This window comes from Chionomys nivalis, chromosome 12 (genome assembly GCF_950005125.1).
Source record: "Chionomys nivalis chromosome 12, mChiNiv1.1, whole genome shotgun sequence".
Taxonomy (NCBI): Eukaryota; Metazoa; Chordata; class Mammalia; order Rodentia; family Cricetidae; genus Chionomys; species Chionomys nivalis.
This window is the reverse complement of record NC_080097.1, coordinates 61591783-61598686: the sequence shown is the minus strand read 5'-3', so window position 1 is coordinate 61598686 and position 6904 is coordinate 61591783. Positions and strand designations below refer to the sequence as shown.

Here is a 6904-nt window from a genome sequence, read left to right as displayed (position 1 = left end):
CCTTATTGTCTGTGCTGCTGAGGTTATACTTAGGAAGTGGTCTCCTGTGTCCATGTGTTGTAGAGTACTTCCCACTTTCTCTTCTATCAGGTTCAGTGTGTTCAGACTGATATTGAGGTCTTTAATCCATTTGGACTTGAGTTTTGTGCATGGTGATAGATATAGATCTATTTTCATTCTTATACAGATTGACATCCAGTTTTGCCAGCACAATTTGTTGAAGATGCTCTCTTTTTTCCATTGTATACTTTTAGCTCCTGGGTCAAGGAAGAAATTAAGAAAGAAAGTAAAGTCTTCCTTGAATTTAATGAAAATAAAAAAAAAAAATACTCAAACCTATGGGACACGATGAAAGCAGTGCTAAGAGGAAAATTCATAGCACTAAATGCCCACTTAAAGAAAACGGAGAAAGCATACATTGGGAACTTAACAGCACACCTAAAAGCTCTAGAAAAAAAGGAAGCAGATGTGCCCAGGAGTAGAAGACTGGAAATAATCAAACTGAGGGTGGAAATCAACAAAATAGAAACACAGAAAGCAGTCCAAGGAATCAATGAAACAAAAAGTTGGTTCTTGGAGAAAATCAACAAGATCGACAGACCCCTATCCAAACTAATTAAACGACAGAGAGAGAACATGCAAATAAATAAGATCAGAAATGAAAAGGGGGACATAACCACAGACACAGAGGAAATTCAAAAAATCATTAGATCTTACTACAAAAGCCTGTATGCCACAAAACTGGAAAATGCAAAAGAAATGGACATTTTTTTAGATAAGTACCATATTCCAAAGCTAAACCAAGACCAGGTGAACGATCTAAATAGGCCTTAGAAATTGTTATCAAAAATCTCCCTTCCAAAAAAAGCCCAGGACCAGATGCAGAATTCTACCAGAACTTCCAAGAAGAGCTAATACCAATACTCCTTAATGTATTTCACAATATAGAAACAGAAGAGTCATTGCCAAATTCCTTTTATGAAGCTACGGTTACCCTGATACCAAAACCACACAAAGACCCAACCAAGAAAGAGAATTACAGACCAATCTCAGTCATGAACATCGACGCAAAAATTTTCAATAAAATACTGGCAAACCAAATCCAAGAACACATCAGAAAAATTATCCATTATGATCAAGTAGGCTTCATTCCAGAGATGCAGGGTTGGTTTAACATACGCAAATCTATCAATGTAATCCACCATATAAATAAACTGAAAGAAAAAAAACATATGATCATTTTATTAGATGCTGAAAAAGGATTTGACAAAATTCAACACCCCTTTATGATAAAGGTCTTGGAGAGATTAGGGATACAAGGGTCATACCTAAATATAATAAAAGCTATTTATAGCAAGCCGACAGCTAACATTAAATTAAACGGAGAAAAACTCAAAGCCATCCCACTAAAATCAGGAACACAACAAGGCTGTCCACTCTTTCCATACCTCTTCAATATAGTGCTTGAAGTTCTAGCAATAGCAATCAGACAACATAAGGGAATCAAGGGGATTCGTATTGGAAAGGAAGAAGTTACGCTTTCGTTATTTGCAGATGATATGATAGTATACATAAGTGACCCCAAAAACTCTACCAAAGAACTCCTACAACTGATAATCACCTTTAGTAATGTGGCAGGATACAAGATCAACTCCAAAAAATCAGTTGCCTTCCTATACACTAAGGATAAGGAAGCAGAGAGGGAAATCAGAGAAACATCACCTTTCACGATAGCCACAAACAGCATAAAATATCTTGGGGTAACTCTGACCAAGGAAGTGAAAGATCTGTTTGACAAGAACTTTAAGTCTTTGAAGAAAGAAATTGAAGAGGACACCAGAAAATGGAAGGATCTCCCTTGCTCTTGGATTGGGAGGATCAACATAGTAAAAATGGCAATTCTACCAAAAGCAATCTATAGATTCAATGCAATCCCCATCAAAATCTCATCAAAATTCTTCACAGATCTGGAGAAGACAATAATCAACTTTATATGGAAAAACAAAAAACCCAGTATAGCCAAAACAATCTTATACAATAAAGGATCATCTGGAGGCATTACCATCCCTGACTTCAAACTCTATTACAGAGCTACAGTATTGAAAACAGCTGGGTATTGGCATAAAAACAGAGAAGTCGTCCAATGGAATCGAATAGAAGACCCAGACTTTAACCCACAAACCTATGGAAGGATATTTAATGTAGGGTTAAAGAACATATGCTCCAGAGTCCTTTACCCAAACAGACTCAAGGTCTCAGGAGGGCACAGTGGTGTGATCACAAGGTCTTCAGTTTTAAATTATATTTAAAAATTAAAACATTTTGAAGACTGTTCTTCATCAGATGCCCCTCAACTATAATTTTCATCTAGAAACTATAATTTCTAGGTGATGATAAAGAAAGCATAATCATATTATCTGGCTAGGATTAATGACTGTGTTGGACTTACTCTTGTGGCCCACTGTCTCCTCATTGTACACGTAGCCATAAAGATTCTACAGCCTTTAGTTAATGGCATTTTACGTTGTGTCTATTTATTTCTTGGTTCCTTAGCTCAAAGTTGTGTTGGTTTAGTTTATTTCCAGGCATTTTCTAGTGCTGAAATTGGTGTCTCTCCTTGCTGCTTCCAGTGCTCTTTCCTGCTCTCACTGCTCACTGCCACCACACTGTGCACTCTGATTTGTCCAAAGAGGATTCCATCCTTTGTGTTCTTCCTTTGACACAAAATTTTCTCATTGAAGCTACCTGTTAAGGTTCTCAATGACTTCATTTTGATCTGTAACACACAGACTCACACATACATGCAAGAGATAGGGAGGGAGGGGGGAGAGGGGAGGAGAGAGGGAGAGAGAATAAAAGGGAGAGAGATACTAGTTAACACTCAACATGAGTTGTAAGAGAGAGAATTGTGGTAGTGGAATTGATATGTGATGTTCATAACTCTTTTGAACCAAGGTGCCCATGCATGGCATAGTCTCCTCCTGTGGGCAGGACCTAGACACTTCTGAATCAAGTAATATTTTATAAGAATGACAGGGAAACTAAGTCTTTCATCAGTTTGATGTATGTTGAATTTGACTCTTAGTTGATCAAAGTGAAGATTGTCTGTACCAGGCTTGCTGGTTATTATTTTAATGTACATTTACAATGTTTATTCAAATTTGTAATCTCTAATTTACTCTTCATATGCTAACACATCTGCAATATTCCTAGCAACATCAATCACATCTTTTTCTCCAGCATTTTGATGGCATTGTGTAGAACTCTGGAAACTATGCAGAGTTATGATTCCTATGTCCCTGGTACTGGTTCTAAAATATGTAAAGATGCTGCATTTTCCTCACTCTAAAATGTCTATTCTCCCATTTCAGGTCATAGCTACATTCTTAAAAAAACTCGCAAGCTTTGTACTTAGAAAGCATTATGCTTCCTCTGTGCATGAGGAAAAATCATGAAATTGACATTGGGAAGTCAGCAAAGACAGGGGGAGTTCATTGCAGCGGTGAACTTGTTGTTTCTCAATTGTCCTCTAGAGGGCACTCCTTCCTAAAAAGTACATGGAGCTTTCATAGATTAGAATATGCCTACAGAAAATTTCCTTCTCCCCTCTCCATACCCTGCCACACCTCTCTCCCCTTATACCTCTCATGCGCCTTTGATATTATTCCTCCTGTGTCCTACTACCCTACCTCTTTCTCTTAAGCTCTTTCACTTCTCCTAATGGTCCGGTTCTAGTTTCCTGGCTTCTGTAGGAGAAGGAGATACAGAGGGTTCTGGGAGGAGTTGGAGGAGAAGTAGAGTGGTGGTAAATACTAACTGAATACATTATGGTCATGTATGAAATTGCAAAATAGTTATTCCCTCCTTGCTTGTCTAAGGCACCTTCTGATTGGTTTAATAAAGAGCTGGAAGGGCAATAGCTTAAGAGAGGATTGGAAAGACTTCCAGGTAGAGTTAGGGACTCAGGGAAGAATCTGGAGCAGGGGATTAGCCAGTGAGAAGCAGAGGAAGTCGGACATACAATAAGGAGGAGAGGTAGTGACACATATGAAAGAACATAGATTAATATAAATGGGTTAATTTAAGTTTTAAGAGCTAGTGGGAATAAGCCAAAGATAAGGACAAGATTTCATACTTAATAAGATATGTCTGTGTCATTATTGGGAGCTGGTGCTACAAAGAAAACAAGGCTATTGCTGTGAGTTGTTGTTGAGGCAATTGCTTATTTTTCATAACTAGTATCATTTCTCAGGCAGTCATCTTTATGTTGAAAATTATGAAATGCATTTCTCTATTTTTATGAACTTGAGTGCATTGTCCCCTGAAATCTCCATGTGCAACAGCACAGCAGCTGCTGGCCCTGTCATCGAGGATGCAGCACTCCTGCATTAGCTTCCCCAACCCACTTCCTTCCTATGTGGTCACATTTTTAAATGACATTCAGAACAAACCGTGACACTGCAGGAATGTTCCAATTTTACAGTGCATTCCAAAATTATGAAACCATTACATTACACTGCTGTTATGTTCCTGGTTTTTTGTTTTGTTTTGTTTTTTGTTTGTTTGTTTTCCCTTACCTAATGCAGTCATTTCACTTCAGTTATTTCACAGGTGAAGACTGTATTTAATGTGTATGATAGTGGGTCTGTGTAAATGTTTGGTACATTTATATATGTTCTAGGGAGGGCAGAAGAGGAAATTAGTTCTCCAGGAGTTGGAGTTAGAGGCAGGTGTGGGCCACTTGAAATAGATACTGTGGAGGGAACTAAAATCTCTTCGAAGGACCAAGACCTTTATCTGCTGAGCCATCTCTCAGACTTCAGTAAAGGGTCTTAATTAGAACATGCATCTGTTTCCCTAAACCATTAACTGTTGCTTCTCTGAGTGTGCCAGGTCTTCTTACAGCTGAGGCTTGTTCTCCTTGGGAGGAGCTGGTCCTCTCCTGCTCCCAGGATCCCAAACTGCATACAACACCAGAGTTATCTCATAATGATCCACACACTGGTGTAGATGGAGACTGCTTGTTTGTTTCTCAACTGCCCAGACCTTAATTATGACACAGAAAGAAACTATATTAATTACAACACTGTTTGGCCAATAGCTTAAGCATAATTTTAACTACTTCTTATATTTTAAATTAACCTATTTCTATTAATCTGTGTATTGTCATGAAGCTGTGGCCTACCAGTAATGTTCTCATTAGCAGCTGGCACCTTCCTCCTTTGGCAGATACATGACATCTCATGACATCTCTCTGACTCCACCTACTTTATCTTTGTTCTGATTTCTCACCTGACGTTACTCTACTAAGCCACTGACAGAAAGTTTCTTTAAAAACCAATGATAATAAAACAAGTTTGGAGCATACAGAGGGGAATACCACATCACCCTGTGCTCCAGCCAGACTCTCAGTCAGGTCTGGTTTGGGAGGAGCTTCAGACTCAGAAGGCCAGGAAGGAACTAAGCAGTGTCTGGCTTGGCAGGGTCCCTGGGTAGAGCTGACTGGTTCCAGGAGGAGGGACACATCAACAGCCATCCTGACATCACAGCCCAGGGGTTGGTTACTTGCTTCTGTCTCCAGAAGTCAGACAAGCACCATGAAGATACTGCTGTGCTCTCTGCTGGGGTTTCTGTCTACCCAGATTTGCTGTGAGTGTACATGTCCATATTCAGGGGACATAGAGGATTCTTGTCAGCACATGGAGGGGTGGGAGAGCATCTCAGGAGTTCTGCAGAGTTCACTCTTTCTCAGAGACACAGGGATGTGTTCAGAGTTCTGTGGGTGCTTAGTGACCAACCTCTGTGTTTCTATCTCTGTTTCTAATCAGGGGTGAAAGGCCAACAAGTGAAGCAGAGTCCTCTGTCCTTGGTTCTGCAGGAGGGAGAGAGCACAGAGCTGCAGTGCAACTTTTCCACCACTGCAAACCAAATGCAGTGGTTTTACCAAAGCCCTGGGGGACACCTTATCAGTCTGTTCTTCAATCCTTCTGGAACAAAGCAGAGTGGAAGACTGAAGTCCACAACAGTCATCCAGGAACGCCGCAGCTCTTTGTACATTTCCTCCTCTCAGAGCACAGACTCGGGCACTTATTTCTGTGCTGTGGATCCACAGTGCTTCCCACACACCTGCAGCCAGTACACAAACCTTCAGTTGGATGGGTGTGGCCCAGCTAGTCATAAGACATCAGGAAAATACAACAGAAAACTGCCTGGTTTAGTATCCCTTTCCTGCAATGGTAGAGTTGTAACCTAAGGTAGTCTCCTGGTTTCAAAGATTCAGGAGTGTATCATGAAGGCCTGCTAGTTGGGGTTTCCATCCTGTCCAGTTCCCACAGCCAGTAAGCCCCAAAGAAAATCACACAGAGAGTCTGTATTAAATATAAACTGATTGGCCCATTATCCCAGGCTTCTTATTAGCTCTTGTAGCTTATATTAACTCATTATCCTTATCTATGTTAGCCACATGGCTTGGTACCTTTCTCAGTGGGGTAGATCACATCCTATTCTTTGATGGTCTAGGCAGGAATACTTCTAAAGGCTCAAAGGGAGCCAAAGAACCTAGATGGATGCCAGTAAGAATGAATGACCTAAAGGAAATTAAGCAAGCCATCATTAATTATGGCTTGCATTCTACATTTCTTAAGGAAATGATAAGAAATTGGGCTTCTAATGTCAGGGCTATACCCCATGATTTCTCTCAGTTAGCATCAGCGGTGTTGGAAGATGGACCTTCCTTGATGTTTGGAGTTTATTTCAGAGAAGAATCAAAACATATGGAACAGCAAGGAAGAGCAAAACAGAAGTTTGGTTTTGTCTTCAATTCTAAATATATACTCCCTCTTGAAGCATAAATATCCCCCTTAGTACTAAAAGAGAATTTGATGGAAGAGCAGATTCAATGTGA

The 6904-nt window shown here is 39.9% G+C and overlaps 1 pseudogene; it reads left to right on the top strand.

Annotated features, from left to right (window-relative positions):
* Nucleotides 1-5597: 5597 nt before the first annotated feature.
* LOC130884695 (T cell receptor alpha variable 22-like) lies at nucleotides 5598-6218 on the top strand (annotated as a pseudogene).
* The last annotated feature ends 686 nt before the right edge of the window (nucleotides 6219-6904 follow it).